The sequence below is a fragment of the Pristis pectinata genome, chromosome 11 (assembly GCF_009764475.1).
Source record: "Pristis pectinata isolate sPriPec2 chromosome 11, sPriPec2.1.pri, whole genome shotgun sequence".
NCBI lineage: Eukaryota > Metazoa > Chordata > Chondrichthyes > Rhinopristiformes > Pristidae > Pristis > Pristis pectinata.
The window spans coordinates 69,661,742-69,686,007 of record NC_067415.1 but is presented as its reverse complement, the minus strand read 5'-3'; positions in this window follow the sequence as shown (position 1 = coordinate 69,686,007).

Here is a 24,266-nt window from a genome sequence, read left to right as displayed (position 1 = left end):
AAATTGGGAGGTAATATAAAGGACTGCAGAAAGAACATTATGACCAAATTCAACCCCTATATCCCCTATATTTTGCAAAACACAGACATTAAAAAAGCTACAGGCATGAAAAAGTGCAATCCAATTTAGTCACCGGCATAAAAAAAGGTTCTTGTTGATTGGGCACAAGTTAAACAGGTGAAAATGCAATTAATTGAATTGTACACTGGTTTCAAATCTATTCAAGGACATCATGTGTCACTATGGATGTTGAATTTTGCTCCCAGAATATTGAATGACTTACACCCGAATATTAACAGAGACACTGCTGGGAGTGGGGATTTCATTAGCACGAGGTACCCATGTAGCCAGTTCATTGACAGGTTACCTCAAGCTTTGATGTTGATTGTACGGTAATATTGAGGATCCAGTGTAAGATGGATGTCTCCCCTTGCCTATGTATGTTCAGAGCAAATTGGGATATTTAGTAAAATACTTTTGGTTGAGGTTGAGGGATTACTGTGATCTTAATGTAACAACAGACACACCAATAAACTTTCCTATTTCTCTGACCCTCAATGCTGTGAGCTGAACCATGCATATATTTATTCAGGTCTTCCACAGTGGAAGATCTGTTGACAATGCAAAGAGTTATGACCTCTAGTGACTGACCAGGTCACCTCACCTAACTGGCAGTATCTTTATGGCTGAGAGGTCTTAAAATTAAAGTCACACTGCCATAAAACAACTATAATTGCAGCTTTCCTTTTGATTTAACACTATGTTTCACACTTGATCTTCCCTTCCTGACCTGAGCAAACAGGGAATAGCTCCTTCTCCCTATCTCCTGTCCAGTATGTGTGTTAGATGTTTGGTGCAATGTTTAAGGTATTACAAAGTCATCATTTTTGAATTATATCCCATGCAAACACAATTTCAATCATTACAATGGTGTTACGCACTTGAATAAATTTTTAAGTGGGAAGGGAGTTGCAATAGAATTTCTTCTTCACAATGGGGTGACATTCCAAGTGGAGAAAAACTTCAAAGTGCCTGCTTGTCGTTCAAACAACCTGCTGTACAAACTAAGCTAATTACAAATAGAACATAGGACATAGAACAATACAACACAGGAACAGGCCCTTCAGCCCACTATGTAGTGCCGAACTAATATTGACTTGCCATGCCATGTGTAAACAAGTTAGTCTTTCCACACTCTATCTAAGGCTTTTTAACCAACTCAGTATGTTTTATTATTAACTTCTCTAAAGGATCTAGGACAGAACTACAGAAATGCAGTTCTGTCCGAGATTCCAAAATACAGAATCCGCATGAGCCTATAGCCAGTATTGGTAGAGGGAAAATGTATAGAATGGAGTCACGATGATCAAAATCTGTTGAAATTCAATTAAAAAATCTGCAGATACTGGAGATCTGAAATGAAAACAGAAAATACTATAATTACTCAACAAATTAGAAGCATTTGTGAAGAAAGAAACTGAATCGGTGGTATAGGAATGACAATTTTGGTCAGCTGATCAGGACCTTCAACCTGAAGAATGCTTCTTGCTTCTTTTTCCACTGATGCTGAGTATTTCCAGCATTTTTCTGGTCAAAGGCTGTGCACCACTTTAAAGTTCCATTTGGATGCAACGTTTGAGGATTTGGGGAGTGAAATTTATCCTCAATAATAGGAAAAAGAAACTTGTTGCTACCACAAAGAGGTCATATCTGGAAGTAGCTGGTATTTCAGCCACAGAAGTAACTTTTCAAACAGGGTAAGAAAGAGGCGAGTAATTTCAAGAGTAACACCAATGTTTATGCTCTAATGTCAAAGGATTAAGAATCTGTGTGTCACTTGTGATGCCTGCACTTATCGCCCTTGAAAAGGTGGTGATGAGCCACCTTCTTGAACTATTGTGGTCCTTCAGGTGAAGGTAACTGCACTGTGCCACTGGGTAGAGAGTTCCAGGAAATGGACCAGCAACAGTGAAGGGCCAGCAATATATTTCCAAGTCAAGATTGGTGTGTGACTTGAGGGCAACTTCAGATGATGCCCCTGTACTTCTTGACAGGGGAGGTTTTAGATTTGTGAGGTGTTGTCAGAAAAGACTTGATGTGTATCTGCAGTGGATTTTGTGCATTGTACACACTGCAGCTACTGTGCGTCAGTGATATAGGGAATGAAGCCTTAGGGTGGTTTATAGGGGGCAAATCAAATTTTGTCCTGGATGGTGTTTTGCTTTTTGAGAGTTGTTATTCATCCAGGCAGATGAATAGTGCTCTATAATGCTCCAGACTTCTGTGTTGGAAATGGTGAAAAGGTTTTGCAGTATTAAGAGTGAGTCAATCACTGCAGGATACCTAACTTCTGACCTGTTCTTCTTGCCACAGTATTTATATGGTGGATCCAGTAGTTTTTCAGGTCAATGGTGATCCCTGGGATGTAGATGGTGAGGGAATTGGCAATGGTATGTTAATAGTTGGGGGTTAGACTCATTCTTTTGGGAAATGCTCTTTGCCAAACACTATTGTCCCACAGATATTACTTTTCATTTATCAGCCCTTGCCTGAATGCTGTCCAGGTCTTGCTGCATGAAGGCATTGGCAATTTCATTTGCTGAGAAGTAGCGAAAGGAAATGAACATTGAGCAATCATCAGAGAACCTCCTCATTTCTGACCTTATGATAGAAAGAAGATCATTGATGAAGCAGCTGAAAATGAGTGAGCCGAGAACACTGTCCTGAGGAACTATTGTAATGATGTCCTGAGGATGGGATGATTGACTTCCAACACATACAAATTTCTTCCATTGTGGAAGGGATGACTCCAACCACTGGAATGTTTTCCTTTTGATATGTATGGACTATTTTTACCCCTTGATGCCACTTTTGGTCAAATGCTGTCATGATGTCAAGAGCAATTTCTCTCATCTCACCTCTGGAATTCCATTGTTCTTTGGTTCATATTTGAGCCAAGGATGTGATGGGGTCTGGAGCACAGCGATATTGATGAAATCCAAACCGGATTTCAGTGAGTAGATTATTGGTGAGTAAATACCACAGTTCTGTGTACAACAGCTGCCATCACTTTGCTAATGTTTGGGAGTGGGTACTTTTGCAGTAATTGGCTGGATTGGATTGCATCACTTTTTTATGAACAGGATTTATCTTCATAATGTTCCACATTGTCAGGTAGGTAGCATTGTTGTAATTATACTGGAATATCTTAACAAGAGACACAACTGCTTCTGGAGTGCAATTCTTCAGCCCGACAACTGAGATGACTTATGGTCCTACAACCTTTGCTATAACCAGTCACTTCTTGATATCATGCAAAGTGAATTGAATTGGTTGGAGACTGATTTCTGTGATGGTGGGGATCTCAGGAGGAAGCCAAGACAGATCATTATGAATTCAGAATTCTGGCTGAACAAGGTTGTGAATGCTTCAGCCTTTGCTGAGCACTCACATGCTGGGCCCCACTATCATTGATGAGGGGAATGTTCTTGGAGGCCTTCCCATCCAATTAACTATTTAATTGTCTCCTCCCAGTTTATAACTAGATGTTATAGGACTGCAAAGCTTTGATCTAAACCATTGGTTATGAGATTGCTTATCTCCATCTCTTTATAGACCCTTAATAAATAGGTGGAAGTAACATTATGAAATAGCAGATGAGTTGAATAACTGGCACAAAAGAAGAGTTGCGTCCTGGGGCAGATTGCCTTGATCATATTGAGTGAGAGTGTACGCATGATGGGCCAAGTGACCTGGCCTGCTTCTATTTTGTTGTGTTTTTAATTAGTCTTCATAATTAAGGAAGAAGGGCACACACTTGACATATCAGAAAATTAATAATAAATCAAAAACTAGAACTCACTGTAGCTAGCATAAGCAAAAGAAAATATTTCACCAAAGAATAGCAGAACACCAATGGTTTCCCACTGAGGCTTTTAAGAAAAGTGGCTGAAAAAATTGCAGGTTATCTAGCTATAAACTTTGAAAGCTTTCTCAGTTCAGAGGTTACCCTCTTAGCCTGTAAACCTGCAAATATAACTATTGCTTAATATGAGAGAAAAATAAAGCATGCCAATTAATTCAGCATTGTTGTGGGGAAGTGATTGCAGTTTACAATTAAGGGCAAAGTGATTTTGTTAAATTTGTCCTGACTGGTGGGAGACAACATGTACTTATGAAGGATTAACAAAATTAACATTTTTTTTGCAGAAGTAGTTAGAGCTGTAGATAGATGAGGTCTGGTGTCTCTGCTGGCCATTGATGGAGTAACAGCTATTTGCTGCTGCTCTTACTATATCTAACCTTTTCAACCCGATTTGAAATCCTTCCTTTTCACCCTCGGTAGTAAATTTAAACGTGATTTTATCTTATTTTGAATACAAGGGGTGCTAAGGCTATGAAAACCACTAAGGAAGATGTTCCTCCTGCAACTCTGGAAGCTATTTTCGAGAAGCTTCAACAACTTAATGCCAAATTCGATTCTTTTCAAATCCTAGAAGATCATGAAGGATGAATTGAAGTGAACGAAGCCTCTCTTTCGGTTTTGGATGGGAAAATTGATGACTTACAGAACCTTTGTAAAAAGCAAGCCAAAGACAACGAAAGACTAAAGCTGAAGATTACTGACTTAGAAAACAGGAGCAGAAGATCCAATCTTCGAATTCTAGGATTACCAGAAAAGATTGAAGGTAATCAACCTACGGAATTCTTTGCAAAGTTTTTGGCTCAGTTATTCCCTGGTATTCTAGAATCTTTGCCTAAGATTGTTGGAGCACACAGAATACCTTTTTTTAAACCTCCTACGCAAGTTAAACCCAGATCAATTATTATCTCTCTCCATGACTTTCAAATTAAGGAGCTTCTAATTCAGGAGGCACGTCGTAGAGGAATGATTAATTACCAAGATTGTAAAATTAAAATCATTGAAGATTAATCACCAGAGGTTAAATTTAAAAAGGTTATGTCGGATCTATATCAGATCTAGATCGATTCCCGGCAAGACTCAGGATCATACTTAAAAATGGCTCGCAAAAATGGTTTTGATTGTCAGAAGAAGCCCAGATTTTTCTGGAAACTCCTACTGAATGATTTCACATTCCTCGCTATGAACACTTACTGTTTTCTATTTTTTTTCTTTCATTTTTTTTCTAGTAATCACTTACTAATACTTGGGTAGTACTTACTAATACTTCAAAACTTACTAATACTTACTAATACTTACTAATACTTACTAATACTTACTAATACTTACTAATACTTATGTTTTTTTATTCTGTTTTGTTCTATTCTTTTTTTTGAATCAATTTTTTCAATATAGTTTGAAATAAGAAGAAAGCAACATTTAAAAGCTGTGTTGAATTAAGAAAACTTGTTTATTTTACATTTGTAACTGTGGTGTCTTTGTTTATCTCCTTTTTTTGAATTTTTTTTACTACATTTTGAAATAAGAAAAAAGTAACATGTAAAAGTTATGCCGATCTAAGAACTCTTGTTTTCTATACTTATAGTTGTGGCTTTCACCGTTTATCTTATTGTTATGACTGGGTTGGAACTTTACTAACTTACTGAAAGTTACTGAGCAGAGATAATTGGGGTTATACTGACTTTAGGTAGGCGCCAGATGTTTCTTAACTGGCTTGTTTTCTTTGGGTGTTGTGGGGGCGAGGGGGGTTTTCCTGGGAAGCTGTTTTGGACTGTCAGCCAAGTCTGTTGCTTAGATATCTTATTTGGAATCCTACTGTAGTACTTTTTGTTGATACACTCCAATGGTTTGTTCATCATTCTCTTTTTACTTATATTTAAATAATATTATAATGGATCAAATTATTAATTTGCTTAGTTTTAATGTAAAAGGCTTAAATCATCCTCTGAAGCAAAACAAGATTTTTGCCTATATTAAAAAATTTAAAACCTCTGTTATCTTTTTACAAGAAACACACGTTCATGACTGTGATACTTCATGTTTTTTTAATCGAGGGAATGGGTTCCAATTTCATTTTTCTTTTCAAGCCAAATTAGAGAGGTTACAATTCTTATAGATAAGACAGTTCCATTTGATCAACATAAGGTAATAACTGATACTAATGGTCATTTCATTATAGTATCAGGGAAAATAAATAATAGACCAATGGTATTGGCTAATATTTATGATCCAAATACGGATGACCCAGGTTTTTTGGATGATTTTTTTCATTTCTACTGGATTTTAATTTTTACTTTTTGGTGTTAGGAGGAGATTTTAATTGCTGGTTGGATCACAAATTAGATAGGTCATCTATTAAATTAGCTGCTCCTAAAAAATCAGCTTTATTTCTTCAGTCGTTTTTAATGAAAACTGGTGTCATTGATGTCTGGCGTTTTTTGCACCCAGAAGATAAGGAATATTCTTTTTTCTCTCATGTTCACCACACATATTCCAGGATTGACTACTTTTTTTATTGATAATCAAATTATTCCATCAGTTCAATCCTGTGACTATAAAGAGATTGCCCTTTCAGATCATGCTCCTGTGTTTCTGTCTTTACATCTCCCTGGGCTTCCTCAGACAAACAGATTTTGGTGTTTTAACCTAACTTTGTTATCTGATAAAAACTTTTTAAAATTTATGGAGAAACAAATTACTCTTTTTTTAAAAGAGAATTCGTCAGAAGAGATTTCTAGTCTTATCGTTTGGGATGCTTTTAAAGCCTTTATTAGAGGTCAAATTATTTCTTATACGGCAAACATTAGGAAAAAAGCTAACAAAGAAAGAACCGATCTAATTAATCAACTTAAACTATAAGATCAAAAATATGTTTTGGATCCAGATCCAGCTTTATATAAATGGTGAGTTGAAATTAAAACTAAATATGATCTTCTTTTAACATATCCAATTGAAGGTCAACTTTTAAAAGATAAAAGTCAATTTTATACTCATGGAGATAAAACAGGTAAATTACTGGCTAACCAGTTAAAAATCTCCGGAGCTAAATGACAAATTAAAGAAATTTTGAAAGGCAATGGCGAGAGGACAACTCATCTTTTAGAAATAAATAATACTTTTAGAGAATTCTATCTTAAAATTTATAGTTCTAATTTTCCTAAAGATAATAGTGTAATGAATAATGTCTTTGACCAATTAAATGTTCCTATACTTTCTACTGAAAACCAAAAACAGTTGGATCAATCTATTACATATGAGGAAACCGCCAAGGTGGTGCGATCCTTATACTCTGGAAAGACTCCGGGTCCTGATGGATTTCCTGGAGAATTCTATAAGGCCTTTTCCTCTTTGCTTACACCTCATTTATGTGCTGTTTTTTCGGATTCTTTTAAATTGGGTAGATTACCACAATCTTTTTATAAAGCCTCTATTTCACTTATTCTTAAGAAAAATAAGAACCCAACGGAATGTGCTTTGTACAGACCAATTTCGTTACTTAATGTGGATGTTAAAATTTTATCTAAAGTTTTAGCTCGTAGATTGGAAAATATTTTACCTTCAATTATATCTGATGATCAGTCTGGTTTTATTAAAAATCGATATTTTCACTTTAATATTCGTCGTTTATTGAATATTATCTACTCTCCCTCTAAGGAAATATCGGAATGTGTGATAGCTCTAGACGCTGAGAAGGCCTTTGATCAGATTCAATGGAATTACTTATTTAAAACTTTAGAGAAATTTAACTCTTGGCCCAACTTTATCCAATGGATTAAATTACTTTATTTATCCCCCTTGCTCGAGTTCTTACTAATTTTCCGAATTCTAAATCTTTTAAACTTCAACGTGGAACCAGATAGGGATGTCCTTTGAGCCCTTTGCTTTTCAATTTAGCCTTAGAACCTTTGGCTATTTCTCTCCGAGAATCTAGAGATATTGTTGGTATCTCCAGAAGAGGCATTAACCATGAAGTTTCATTTTCTGCTGATGATTTGTTACTTTTTATATCTAATATTGAAGCCTCGTTACCTCCTATGCTTTCTTTACTTTCTCGCTTTAGTCATTTTTCAGGATACAAACTGAACTTACATAAGAGTGAACTTTTCCCTCTGAGTAACCTGTAACCACTTGATATTAACATTCCTTTTAAAATTGTAAGAAATAATTTTACCTACTTGGGGGTGTCAATTGCTAGAAATTATAAACATTTATTTAAAGAAAATTTTCTCATCTTATTGCTCTATGTGAAAAGGGTTTTATCAAGCTGGTCACCTCTTTCTATATCATTGATTGGCCGAATTAATGCTATTAAAATGAATATTTTACCTAAATTCATATATCTATTTCAGGCTCTACCTGTTTTTATTCCTAAGTCTTTCTTTGACTCTCTTGATTCAATTACATCTTCTTACATATGGAATAATAAACATCCTAGGCTAAATAAAGTTTATCTTCAGAAGCTTAAAACGAACGGAGGTTTAGCTTTACCTAACTTTAGATTTTACTATTGAGGCAGTCAAAAATATACGAAATCTTACATTTTGAATATATTACATTAATCAAGAGGCTCATCCAGTATGAGTTTCTTCAGAAGCTAACTCTGTTAAAAAAATTTCTATTATTTCTCTGCTTGGTTCTTCACTCCCTATATCATTAAATAAATTAATGGATAATTTAGTAGTTAAACATGCTGTGAGGATTTGGTTACAATTTACAAATATTTTGGTTTAGTGAGTTTTTCTTTGTCCAGTCCCATTTTCTCTAATTAGTTTTTTAAACCTTCTATGACTGATGTAGTTTTTAAAGAGTGGGACAAATTAGGTATTCCTTTTTTTCAGGATCTGTGTGTTGGAGGAAACCTTTCTTCGTTTGAACAATTGCCTACCAAGTATAATTTACCAAAAACTCATTTTTTTAGATATTTACAAATTAGAGATTTTCTTCGATCTCAATTACATTCTTTTCCTTTGAGTCCTGATAAAAATTTATTAGATGTAATTTTTAATTTGGAACCCTTTCAGGACGGCTCAATATCTATTATTTATAGCAGATTACTAGGAATGAATAAGGTGCCACTAGATAAAATTAAAAATGCTTGAGAACAAGATTTGCAGATGTCAGTTTCTGAGGAAACTTGGAATGAAATTTTCAAGTTGGTTAATACTTCATCATTATGTGCCCGTCATTATCTCCTTCAATTTAAAGTGGTCCATAGAGTTCACTTGTCTAGAGATAAACTATCCCGTTTTTTTCCGACAAAGCTCCTTACTGTGACAAATGGCTTCTTTAATTCACATGTTCTGGACGTGTCAGAGTCTTAAAAAATATTAGACAGAGGTCTTTCATACTTTTATTGTACTTTTCAAAATAAATTTTAAACTTAATCCTTTGGCTGCACTATTTGGGATCATGGGAGAAAATGATATAACTTTGAAGGCTTCTGATCTACACATTCTGGCTTTTATTTCTCTTATAGCCAGGACAGCTGTGTTGCTTAAATGGAAGGAAGTTACTCCGCCTACTCATGCTCAATGGTTAAGGGATGTTATGTCATCCCTGAATCTAGAGAAGATTCGCTGTTCAGTTTTTGAATCTAACTTAGACTTTCAAACCTTGTGGGGACCTTTCTTGAATTATTTTAGTCACCACTGATTTGGTGACTAAAACGCAGATATTGGCTGACACTGTTACATTTTTAAGGGTTTTTCCTTGAGTGTTTTTTCCATCAAACAGCTTCGGTTTTTGGTAGTGGGAGTAGATTTTTTTATAATAAAATATTTCAATTTTTTTCCTTTATTAACAAACTATTATATGTGATTATTAATTGAGAGTATTGTAGTCTTATGTATGATTTAACACAATGTATTCAGTAGTATTTTTACTCTCTTTTTTAATGCATATATTCTGTATTTTTTTCATGGATTTAGTAAAACTATTGTAAATGAGAAATGACGTCTATGGATCCAGTTTTTCACAGAGTCATGGACAGATACAGCAAAGAAGTAGCCATATTGGCCCAACAAGCTCATGGGAAGCCATCAAGAACCCATTTTTACAGTAATCCTAACCCAACCTATTGTATTCTCCCCACAATCCAGTCTATCACTCATATACAAATAATGGGCAATTTACAGTTGCCAATTAACCAAACAATCTGCACATTTTTAGAATGCAAGAGAAAATTAGAGCATCAAGAGGAAACCAACATGGTCACAGGAAGAACATGCAAACTCCACACAGACATCAGTGGAGGTCAGGATTGAATACTGGACCCTGGAGCTGTGAGGCAATGGCTCTACTAGCTGTGTCACTGTACTACCCAAGTTTGTGTGGACTTCCAGTAAGTATTCAATAAGGTTCCACACAGTGAACTATTAGATAGACATGAGCTCTTGGTTCTGCAAGTTAATTATTAGCTGGTTAGAAAACTGAATGGTGATTGAAGACAGGGGATAAGGATATCAATTAGTTCTCAGATTGGAAGAAATGTTGAGTAGTATCCCCACCAGGATCAGTCTAATATTCTTCATTCTTTATCTTTATCTAACTATTCTTTATCTTTATTAACCATTTAGCAAAAATAATGTAAAGTTATATCACCATGTCTGCAGCTATCAAAACAAGTTGTTGCAGTAAGCAGTACAGATGCAAGGACAACAATGTATAGTAATAGATTGAGCAGACAGGACTGAATGTGGCACAATTCAATGTGGCCAAGTTCAAAAGCATCCATTTTGGACCAACATGAGTAGATTTCAGCATTGTTTAACTGATGAAAAAAGTAGGAAAAGTAAATGTCCAAAAATATTCTTTGGGTTAAAATGCAGATGTCAGATTAAAAAAAAACACTAATGAAAAAGGTTTAAATTGAGGCCTATATTTGAGGATGCATTGGTCCAACTATATAAAGCCTTGGCCAGGCAACTTCTGAATTGAAGTGTGCAGTTCTGTGTGCCATATGACATATTGGTCTTGAAAGAGTGCATCACAAATTCAATTTGAATAGATTCAGTACACTGCAGTATGGGGCATCACAATTTTGATACATAATAGGCATGTGTACACTCACCATTTTAATATCTGATCACCAGTTATGTGGATGCCTTTTCCTTTAAACTTTAGGCCCAAACCCACACCTGAATATTCAGCACGCCAGTAAAACCTGAAAAGTTGCAGTCTGAAGGGGCATCTAAAAAGCCTAAAGATTTTAAAAGTAACTGCACTGCTACCAGCTTTATGAAGAACAAAATATGTAAATAATGCATCATGTCTGTCAGCTTGCCTCAGCTGGTTGTACATTTCATGGGGGAGAAGGTTGTGACCATGAGCAAGCAGAGCTTGATCAATACATGAATTAGCACTCCAAATGCAAACCTTCTCACAACAGGGGCATATATTAAGAATTTAGTTGTGGAGGTCATTGCATGATTAATTTTACTCAAGGAAATTGTGCATGGTATGCCTAACTTTGTATTCTAATTTCCACTTTGAACTTTTCAGTGAAGTAGTGCATCAGGGGCACTAATTTTTAAAACCTTCTTCATAATTTATGCTGACATTTTTTGTGCTATTCCCTCAGAGGACTTCAATTTAGGAGGTGTAATTCTCTAAATGAGGTATTAAATTGAGGCCAAGGCAGTTTGCTCTGGTGGATGGTAAGAAGTTGAACATAACAGTGAGCATCCCTTACAACCTGTTCAACATTCCTTCCTTCACCAATACAGCCAAGCATTCTGTTGTTCATCACTTAGTTGGTGAAATACTTCTAGTTAATGTTGTTAACATGTCTGATAAAAATCGTTTCACCTCAAGCAGTAATTCCTGTGTTAAGCACTTTTTACAATAAGATAAAGTGATGAAGTGCTTTGTGAACTTATCAGTTAATATATCTCTCATACTTTCTCTTCCAATGCTTAAATATATCAGTATGTTAACAACAATGCGTGATTTTATTTTCCCACTCTGAATAAATTTGTGGGATCCTACTTTCGATTCAGAGTGATAAAAAAAACCTTTTATATGATCATTATGCATGTACTGCAAGTGTTCACTTATTTCACAACTATTTTGATTGAGGTTAATTATTCACTCAGTGGATTTTACGAATATTTGACTATAACAATGGAATAAGTGGGACTGGAAATTCATTAGCTCCTTAACAGGAAGGTTGACACATTTTTACACATTTAATCCATGCTGATTCATGCAACTTTTAATATGCAAATTCATGCAATTCTGGTGCAACAGTACAGGCTTGATTTCATGAAACAATGTTTTTGAAAAGAAGAAGAAGCATTAATGGTCAAGGTTACCAAATCAATTTCACTCAGCTATGAAGAATTAGCCAAACTGTTTATATACAAGAATAGTCAGCACAAAACATGTGGTGTGACTGGCAAAATAGCAGACAATGAAGTGGGAGGGGGCAGGAAAGGTGACCCTGGGTACAGACTATTTTCCGGAGGTTAATGAACTATGAGCCAGAGGGGGAGTCCTCACGATCCATGCCTTGATCGAGTTGGAGGAAAATTGCATTTAAGGTCTCTGCTGGGTGTGTGACCTCGAAAAGCCTAGACAATGTCGTAAAATTATCATAACCTGAGGATTTTAGAGCTCTGAGACTTTCACTCATCTACAACTGTCCTGCCATCAATTCCTGTCCTCTGCCACTTTCAGGCATCCTCACAGATACACTCCCACAGTCAGAGCCATCCAGGTAGACTGCACTGCACACACCACTACAGTCAGAATCTTCACAAACCTGGAGACAGACAAATTCCATACATTCTCCCACACTCAGAGCCAGACACCACGTGCAAGATCCTATAGCCAGACAAATGTCCTATAGACATTTCTACAAAGAGACAGCCTAACATTTAATGTTATGCAACAAGAGACAACTTGGCAGATGTTCCTCCACACAAACGCTTACTCCAAGAGAAAGACAGATGCCCTATACAAACAGCACTACACCTAAAAATAGCCTGAAAGACACTGTTAAATGTAAAACCCATACACTCAGACAGAAATCATCTTGTGCAGACTCCTATAGCTAAAGACAGCCAGTCACCCCTCTGCACATACTCCCAGAGTCAGATTCGACCAGACAAGTGCATAAAGAAAGTAAGTAAGACAATGGACATTGTTATTGTAAAAGTCTTCACTTTGTTTTACAGATGCAAAATATTGGGCTGGTTTGGCAGATGGGAGGGAGACTTTGTGCTCAAGAGTCTGACCTGGGTGCGGGAGCCAGTCCTCTTCCCAATGGTTATTGGGGTAGCTGAGATCCTTGCTGGAGATTCCACTGCAAAAGTCATTTTCTATATTCTCATCATCCTTCTTGTGTTATCTGAGAGAAGCTTCCAGTGTGCTGGTCACCTTCCAATTCCAACAAATGTTGTTCTGCATTCCAACAGCACTAATTCAACTGTGTCATTGCAGGCTCTCCAGAGAAAACCCTTTCCTCCATTACATACTAAGGCCATACACAAGGAGGAAGATGTGGTGAAGTCATTAGAAGATATGGAGCAGAACAGACAGTCTTGTGTCATTGCATCAAATCGCCAGATTCTGGCACTGCATGAATGGAAGGTAATAAATTAGAGTGGTATATTGTTTCAGAGAAATATTTGGCTCCACTGGGCAACAGTCAGGTAAGAGACAAAAGGAATTTAGTGTGTTGGCTTGCTGGACGGAGAGTCTACACCTAAGTACCGCTCTGGGATACACAGAGGACCATGACAGGGAAAGATTCAGGAGAAGATTCAATTCAGGAGAAAGATTCACTGTCCTTTCAGTGGGTTATGCTGGTCAATGATGATTCTGCAGCTGTTATTCAGCACTTGTTGTGTGGGTTCAGGTTTCATATCAAAGAAACATTCAAACTTGAATGGATGTGCTCCCTCATTTTGAACTGGCAACCTTCTGAAAGATGTAGTTTCAGGCATCCACAACATTTTTTATCTTCTAAACGTGCTCTTGTAAGACAATTTGTGGTCCATTGTTACTCCAAGGTAAGCCAGTGCTTAGCATTTAAATGGGAACTGATTCAGTTGAAATTTATTCTTCCATTCATGTAATGATTACACAGGTGGATGAGACTGGTCCGAAAGTTTGTTTCAAGTTGATTAGCAGCAATCAGTCCTTCTCCCTGGTGTGGCTGCTATAATGTGCTTGATCAGGGTGGTCCTCTCCCTACATCATTATCACTAGGTGGTCAGAGAACAGCAGGAACACCCTTATCAGAGTTCTTTGGCCTGCCAATCCTGTTATCACCTTCAGTAAGTAGGAAACTGGGGGTTTTAGTTATTATAACCAAGCCTGTAAGCACTTAAGCAAATAAGCAAATGAAAACAGTTTCATTCAAATATTTAAGTGCCATGGATACGATAATAGTTCCCAAAGTAATGACTGTGCTGTGTCATGAGTAATGGATAATGCTGGTCTTCTCTCTAACTTAAGGCACTCAGTTAGCTGACGGCCATGCCGAACTCATTATGGCACAGAGTTGATTGAGTAACAAATACAGTGTCACTTCAATTCCCTTAATAAAAGAGGAGATAGCTCCCTAATTCAGAAGACAGTACTGTGGGTGATTTATACAGGATACTCATTGAAAGAGTAGTGTTCTATTGTCACTCATGGTTTCAAGATATCATCATCTAACAACATCTCCATGAGAGGAAAATATAGTAATCCTCTTCTTGAGTCAGTAATGATGAGGAACACTGACTATTAGTAATAATTTGGTCATTGATTGCCTGGGATGAATGTTTTAAAGTTAGAGCAAGTTCAGCCTTCACAACTACAGGAACCAAGCTAATCGGAAGATTGTTTCCTAAGCAGTTTTGCATTTGGAAGAGAAGGTGTTCAGTATACTTTATTCCTGCCCATCAACAGAGATCTTATAAGTTAAAGCAGGTCTTAGAAATTTATAGGGGCTGGTCTTTTTGCCGCATTAAAATGTTGTTGCATTTCTCCCTAATGCTGTCTTAAATGTTTCTCAAAGGATTGCAATAGTTGACAGCATCGTTCAAAACACCACTGTGTTTCAGAATCAGCAGGTGTTGCTGAAAAGTCCTGGTTGAATTTCTTGCAGATGCCAGCACTTTGGTACACAGCTGAGAGCTCATCAGCCAGCTCATAAAGCACACATGCACAACACCAGCAGCACTGTTCCAGCTGTTGAGGCCATAGATCAATATCAACAGTTCTCAAGGGCAGGGAGTTTGAACATAGAACACAGAACATAAAACACTACAGCACAGTACAGGCCCTATGGCCCACAATGTTGTGCCGACATTTTATCCTGCTCTAAGATCTATCTAACTCTTCCCTCTCACGTAGCCCCCCATTTCTCTATCATTCATGTGTCTAAGAGTCTCTTAAATGTCCCTAATGTATCTGCCCCCACAAGCTCTGCCAGCAGTGCGTTCCACACACCCACCACTCTCTGTGTAAACAATTTAACCCTGACTTCCCCCTTATGTCTTCCTCCAATCACCTTAAAATTATGTCCTCTCGTGTTAGCCATTGTCACCCTGGGAAAAAGTCTCTGACTGTCCACTCGATCTATGCCCCTTATCATCTTATACACCTCTATCAAGTCACCTCTCATCCTCCTTCACTCCAAAGACAAAAGTCCAAGCTCACTTAACCTATCCTCGTAAGACATTCTTTCCAATCGAGGCAGCATCCTGGTAAATCACCTCTGCACCCACTCTAAAGGTTCCACATCCTTCCTATAATGAGGTGACCAGAACTGAACACAATACTTCAAGTGTGGTCTAACCAGAGTTCTATAGAGCTGCTACATTACCTCATGGTTCTTGAACTCAGTACCCCGACTAATGAAGGCCTATGCACCATACGCCTTCTTAACAACCCTATCAACCTTTGTGGCAACCTTGAGGGATCTATGGACGTAGACCCCAAGATCCCTTTGTTCCTCCACACTGCTAAGACTCCTGCCATCAACCTTGTATTCTGCCATCAAATTCAATCTTCCAAACTGTATCACATCACACTTTTCCGGGTTGAACTCCATCTGCCACTTGTCAGCCCAGGTCTGCATTCTACCAATATCCTGTTGTAATCTACAGCAACCTTCTATGCGATCCACAGCTTTACTGAGATGACCATTGAAAGGCTGGTGGATCACCTCATCCACAGGAGGGATGTACATTGTTCAGGAGGTTTATAGATTGCCTTCAATGCCTGAGTCCGGTCATCAGGGGATCTCTGTAAGGACATGAGTACAGTCTATGCATGCCTGCACTTTGGGGAAACTTGCCATGGCAATACATGCTATTGACTAATATGCCTTTACCTTTGGGTTGAAGGAGAAATAGCTGAATTCTGCTGTTATGGAGGAATGAGCATCAATGACCACCTTACTGCAACAGTGACAAGCAAACTGTGATATGTATGATATATCAGCAGATTAGACTGAAATTACCTTGAGAGAGAGAAGACCATTGCCTCTATTATGAGTGGAGTCTAAGCATTGAGTGAGCTTGAGATTTTTTGTGATGAGAGTGTGAACTCAATTATGGAAGCATAGCCTGCACTGTCATTTGTCTTAAATAAGTGCAGTTAAGATCATGATTCTCTGTGAAGCCTGAGTGGGTAAGGCGTTTTGTACTGAGCCCATGTGTGTCTCTATTGACATTGTTCCCATGTCATCTATGAACGGAAGTGTATAACTGTGCATTAGAAGACAATTTGTGATGCAGTAAAGTGTTGGCGAATGCAAGAGTCAGTGTTGAGTGTGAGCAATGTGCAGACTACAGAAGTGTGCAGCAGTCCGACTATAAAATTCAGTATGATTGGCCCTTTAAGTTCTTTTTGAGCTTTTAAGAGCTGGTCCAGCTTTGAGTGAGCAGTTACTGTTATTTTTCAGTATAATGCATTTGAAAATATTGCTGTTGATAAATGTTGGGCATCGCACTAGGGATAACAACATTTGGGTGAGTCCAGTGCCAGAAAAAGTAATACTGGTGAACAAAAAAAAACCTCTTAAAATGAACATACAGTGTTAACGATTGCTGTTTTGACACCCAAAAACGTGTGCAAAATCGCATCACTATTGGAAGTGCTGTTTTCAACATTGCAATTTTTTTATGTTTAGTTTTGTGCAAACAATTTATTTTGGCCCAGCATTATGCAGAGAGAGAGGATATCTGAAGTCAAATGATATTTGTGTCACATGGGTGAATTTTCTTCCAACTGTGGGTTTTATTCCTTATCCTTGGTTAATTCTGAAATACACCAATGTCTACGCTGCAAGTTGAATTGTCACCTAGACAGCGCACTGGTGCTGCAGATAGTGCAGTTGTCCATACACATCGATACCACCACCTCTTCCCCACTACCCACCCTCAATTTTCCTGCCATCAATCTACATTAAGGGAAATTTACAGCACCTAAACAATCTAACAACCAACACATCTTTGGGATGTGGGAGGAAACCAGAGCACTTGGAGGAAGCATAGAAAAGGTACAAACACCACATACGAAGCACCAAATGTTAGTTAGAATGGAACCAAGGTCAATGGAGCTGTAAGACAGCTGCACTCCAGGAAAATTGGGGGTGGAAAGCATGGATGGTGAGGTGGTACTTATGGCCATGTGTGAGGAATACACATTATTAGGAAAGTTTTTCAGAATACACAAGGAACACACAGATTACAAGGAAGTTTTGGAATAATGAGATGGGTGGGATTGCCCTGAGAGCCAGAGTTGACTCATTGGGCCAATTGTCTTCCTTCTGTGTCATAAAGAAATATGAAAGCAATATGAAATCACTCATTTTTCAATGAAACTTCAATGAATAAATTGTAATCACTTAATTTCCATTCCCCAAGATTTTCATTTTGTCCCTGTTGGAGCAGAGATTTTTCCATACTAAAGGCAAGCAGCATTTTAAATTAACTGCGATGACCTCAGTCATGAATACTTTAACTTAACATGTTATTTATACCGCAAGGTTACAGGCCCTTCTGGCCCAACATGCTCGCGCTACCCAATTACACTCATGTTAACCTACTAACCCACACATCTTTGGAATGTGGGAGGAAACCTGAGCACCTGGAAGAAACCCACGCAGTCCGGGGAGAATGTACAAACTCCTTACAGACAGTGGCGGGAATTGAACCCCGATTGCTGGCACTGTAATAACGTTACGCTAACTGCTACGCTACCATGCCGCCAAATAGATTTGACCCCACCCAAGTATCCAACATAGAAATTAGAAATTAGTACGTGAACTTATGCCCATTATGCTTGGAGTTCCTATTAATTCAAACAACTAGTTCACAAAGAGATATGATGAATCTTATTGGCATTACTTGCCTGGTGATATTGATTCTGGAGGCACATCTGTCAAGGTAGCCTCTTTAACTAGCACAATGCATTGAGTTCTTTAAATTAGCTTAAGATAAGAAAAGAAAGTGTGGAAGGGATGATGCTGTGGGTCAAGATAAATGGCTGGGGTGTACTTCTATTTGGAGGAACTATCACAGACACGTTCCTTGAAACATTAATCAATTGCATTAGTAAGAAAGCTCAACATTCATTTTCTTTGTGTGGTGGCTGTCCTTGTGAGGTGAAACAGTTATGCAGCACCATGAGCAGCAACTAAAGACTGTTTATGGAAACACAAGAGAGATTGCAGATGCTGGAAACCTGGAGCAACACACAAAGGAGCTGGAGGAACTCAGCAGGTCAGGCAGCATCGTTAGCATCGGTGCTGATGAAGGGTCTCGACCCCTAATGTTGTCTCTCCATTTCCCTCCATAGATGCTGCCTGACCCACTGAGTTCCTCCAGCTCCATTGCGTGTTGCTGAAGACTGTTTATTGTGCTTTGCGTATCGCTCCAGAGCCTTTTTATGAAGATTTTCAATAGCTTCTGCTTAAGAGTTCCATTGGAATTGAAAGGAGGAGAGGTCATGCTTCATTTACCTCATGCCATGGATCATTATGAAACGTGGCTGGTTACTCATGTGCATGGTACGTCAGTCCCCCACTGGAGCACCGAGACATGTTTTGTTCATGAGAATATCTGAGCTATCAGATGTTTCCTATCTCCTTATCTATAGAGGACTTCCCTTTTACAGAAGTTAGCAGTATGCTCTTCCAATTGTTTGAGCTACGCCTGTTGTTGCACTTTCTGCTGAATCTTCTGCTTCTCCATCCTTCTCCTTTCTCCTCTGATCCCTCCTGCTCTTCTTCTTGCTGGCTAAGTTGTACAGGATACAGCAGATGACAGCCGAATTTAGACGACTGCTGGAAGGTGTTTCATAATTGGTACATACTGGGAAATTTCATATTGAGGAGACCAGTAGTTGGCTGAATCTACCGAGCCCATGGCTTTCATTAGTTGCATCCAACTGCAGTGGTTGATAATGATATAAGAGCTGGAAGTCAAGGAAAGAGAGGGTAACAGTTACTCCTCAAGATCCAGGGCAGTGGTGCTGCTGAACTATATTAACCAAGTTGTAATTTCCCAAGAATGAAGGTGTTATGTTGGACCACTGACCAAGACAAATTTCAAAAGGACCTTGGGGAGTATACAATATTGGAAAATCCAAATTTCCATTATGCCTCATATTCCTTGCTGAAAGAAGAGTAGAAAAAGACCCCATTATTGATTATAGAGCTTCAGTGGCCATTCTTGTGCTGTGATAACCAGCAATTTGCAAGATTATGACACAAATCAACTAGCTGGAGTGATCCAAAAGCTTGTAAATTAGAATGGCAGTGAATTTGATCTCAAAGAGCAAAGCAAGTCGAGCATTGGTGCTAGGGTGCATCTGGTCACCAATGCAGAAGTTAAGATTTACAAAATCATACTTACTTGCCTTGAATTTCATCAGTAGTCAGGGACAGGAGAGTGTGACTGGAAAATAGGTGGATGGAGGGATCCGGAGGAAAATCCTGGAGGATTATCAACCCTTACCCAAAGCTACCAAGATCTTGTTTCTTGTTTGGATGAAGGTGGCGGCTGCAGGGAGACATTGCAAACTGTCGATAGCACCATGACACAGAGACCCGTTCATAGGGGGAGAAAAGAGAATGTAGTACTCATAGGAGAGAGCACAGTTAGTGCTCTGAAACACAGATAGAGACTCTGAAGTCTGTGTTGTCTGCAGGTGCCAGAGCTAAGTACATTTCTTCTGGGGTGGAGTGAACCTTGGAGTGAGGTGGGGTTTCGGGGCAGGATCTAGTTGATTTTGGTTCACATGGATACAAATGACATAGGTAAGACTTAGGAAGGAGATTTTGTTGATGGTTGATGAGTAGTTTGGGGCAAATTTAGAAAGTATATAAGGTTAGAAAAGTAAATGCGTATTCCAATGATTAATGTGGGAGAAAGGGTTCTGCTTCATGGAGCAATTGTACTAATACCAGGGAAGGAAGGAGCTGTTCCATTTGGACTGGCTTCATCCAAAGTGCACGAGGAGTTCCGCAACAGGAAGTTTAATAAAAAAAGAAATGAGAACAGTGGCACATAGGAGTGAAGGGATGAATGAAAATTAATCGTGACAGGAAGGGGCAGAAAATATAAGCAAACGTGTGCAGCAAAAATTGGAACTGTTGTAAAAAGTCAAAGATTCAAGCTCTTCATCCTAATGCACACAGCATTTTCAACTAGGTGGATAAATTGATGGCACAAATAGAAATAAATGAGTTACATTTAAGAGCTATCACAGAGACATACGTAGTTAGACCGGGCCTGTGAGTTCAATCTCCGGGATATTTGATATTCCAAAATAATGGGCAATAAGGAAAGGAGGTGTGGTAGCATTGTGGAGGTGAATAGTAGTATAGGTATAGTGATATGGAATCGGTTTGTGTGTAAATAAGAAATGGGGGGAGGGGGGAGGGAGAGAAAGCACTAGTTGGATTGGTTAATAGGTCCCCAAGGTGAAGCCCCACAGTAGGACAAAGTATTGACGGGGAAGTATCAAAGGCATATAAGAAAGGAACTGCAATTCTCATGGGTGTACATTGACTGGAAAAATCAAACTGGCAGGAGTAGAAGAGGAATTTGTAGAGTGCATTAGGTTTACTTTTCTTAGAGCAATATGTTACAAAAGCTACCTGAGAACAGGTTCTTTTTCAATTTGGTCTTGCATAATGAGATAAGATTAAAAGGACCTGTGGTTAAGTGTCTTGTGGTTAAGTGTCCTCAAGGAAATAGTGATCACGACGTAGTAGAACTCAGATATAATTTAAGGACAAACACTTTGGGTTTAATACCCGTATTGCTAATTTAAGTATGGATAATTACAAAGGTATGAAGGAAGGGTTGTCCAGAGTGGACTGGTAAAATAGGTTAAAGGAAAAGCTAGTAGATGAGCAGATATTTAAGCAGCTATTTCATAATACTCTACAGATTTATCCCAATCCCAATCGGAATGAGAACTCAATGAAAAAGATGAACCATCTGTGGTTAACAAAGGAGGCCGAGGAAAATATTAAACCAAAAACTAGCAACTTCAAAATGGCAAAAGCTAGTGGAAGACCAATGGACTGTGAATCTTGCAGGAACCAGCAGCAAGGACTGAAAAGGTAAAAAGGAGGGAGAACATTGATTACAAGGGGAAACTGGCAAGTAATATCAAAAATAGCAAGGGCTTCTATGGATATGTAAAACAGGAAGAGCATAGTTAACATGAATGTGGGACCCTTGGAGAGTGAAACTGTGGAATTAATAATTGGAAACAATGAAATGGCAGTTAACTAACTTCAGGAAAGGGGGCGGTGTACATGCTACTGTCTACATCAATGGTGCTGAGGTCGAGAGGGTTGAGAGCTTCAAGTTCCTGGGAGTAAACATCACCAACAGCCTGCCCTGGTCAAATCACGGAGATACCACAGCCAAGAAAGCTCACCAGCGGCTCTACTTCCTCAGGAGGCTAAAGAAATTTGGTTTGCCCCCTTTGGCACTCACCAACTTTTATCGATGCACCATGGAAAGCATCCTACCTGGATGCCTCATGGCTTGGTATGGTAACTGTTCTGTCCAGGACTGCAAGAAACCCCAGAGAATTGTGGACACAGCCGAGTGCATCATGGAAACCAGCCTCCCCTCCTTGGACTCATTCTTTACCTCTCGCTGTCTTGGTGAAGCAGCCAGCATAATCAAAGACCCCACTCACCCAGGTCATTCTCTCTTCTCTCCTCTTCCATCAGGTAGAAGATACAGGAGCCTGAGGGCACATACCACCAGACTTAAGAACAGCTTCTACCCCACTGTGATAAGACTATTGAACGGTTCCCTTATACAATGAGATGGACTATGACCTCACGATCTACCTTGTTGTGACCTTGCACCTTATTGCACTGCACTTTCTCTGTAGCTGGGATACTTTACTCTGTACTGTTATTGTCTTAACCTGTACTACATCAATGCACTCTGTACTAACCCAATGTAACTGCACTGTGTAATGAATTGATCTGTACGATCGGTATGCAAGATAAGTTTTTCACTGTACCTCGGTACAAGTGACAATAATAAACCAATACCAATACCAATTTAAACCAATACCTTGCATCAGTCTTCTTAATGGAGGATGCAGCAAACATTCCAAAGGTAATAAATAGGCTAGTTTAAAATAGGAGGGAAGAACTTATAACAATCCCTATCACGAAGGTCAAAGTATTAGAAAAATATGACAGCACCAAAGACAGACAAGTTGCCAGGACCTTTTGGTCTACATCCAAGGGTTCGAAAGGAAGTGGCTACAGAGACAGTGGAGCCATTGGTTGAAGTTTTACAAAACCCACTGCGTTCTAGGAGATTACCAGTAGATCCAAAAACATTGTACATGATGCCCTTGTTTAAGAAGGTTTGGAGATCAAAGATAGGAAACTATAGGCCAGCTAGCTTAACATCTGTTACTGTCTATAATCAAGGAAGAAACAGCAAGTCATTTCGAAAAACTTAATGTAATCAAACTAAGTCAACATCACTTTATGAAAGAGAAATTGTGTATGACTAATACTTTAACAATTTTCAAGGATCTTACAAGCAGAATCTATAGAGAGGAACCTGTAGATATAGTGTAGTTGGAGTCCAAAAGGTATTTGATAATGAGCCACATAAAAGACTGGTGCTCAAGATAGGACCTCACAGTAATGTGGTGGGAGGAGGTGTTGATGTGGATTGAAGACCAGTTATTATACAGGACATAGAGAGTTGGAATAAATGGGTCTTTTTCAGACCAGATAAAATAAAACTAGGGAGTGCACGAAGGATAATTTCTTAGCTCTCAGTTATTTACTGTCCATATTAATAACGAGGATGAGGGGCAGAGAGCAAGGTATTTAAGTTTGGTCATTACATGAAAATAGGTGGGAGGGCTTACAGTGATGAGGATACTTGGACTTTGCAACAGGTTATATACATTGAGCAAGAGGGGAAAAATGTTGTGAATGAAACGTGCAGGCAACATTATTAGGAATATTTAAAGAAGAGGTCGATAAATCTTTGAAAGATTGGAGAATTAACAGTTACTGGGACAGATCAGTCATAATCATACTGTTGCAGGTATTCACCCTCAACAACAGTCATTGATTAGGCACAGAGAGAATGTGTATTAACTGACAAATACCTTTATTGGTTCCGTTAACAACAAACATGCAAGTCATGCATAACTAAATATCTGTGCACACACCCACTAGGTTTCTCTCACCCTCCCTGAACAGTCAAAGAATAGAAAAGGTAATACTTGGGAATAGGAGTTTATGCTGACCAGGTGTTCCTCTTGATCCTGATGCAATCTCCATCTTTCCGATGTGAAGTCATCCACTTCCGCAATGGTTGGTCTCCAGAGTTTTTGCTGTTTCTACTCCTGAAACCCTCCATTCTTATCTTCTTTCTTATCAGATCAAATTGTTGTGTTTCGATTTCATTGGCTCAGGCTAATCTGACTGACCTGTGTCAGCTTCTCATTGGATCTGGCCCAAGGCTACAAGCAGTATTACTTTATTGCTCTTCCCCCAGACCTGTGGCTCATGTCACTTTCTCTGATCTCCCTGAGACAGACCAGTTCAAACAGCTTTAGCCAGGTCAGCCAAACACTGGGCTCAGGTTACTTCAGGACACAAGCTCTTCTTTCTTCAATCCTGTCATTTCTACCTAACCAAAAAAAAGCTCCTTACTTGGAAATGATGTCAAGTTTATCAGATCATAGACGGGGACCTCATTTTGTCTGCTTTCAGTCGCTCTGATCAAGCCATCCCTGAGCAAGAACCAGTTCACAAAGCAGTTCACAAAATGGTGGCTGCAAGAACAGTCTCACAAAATGGCAGCTTCCATTCCTTTGACCACTTAGT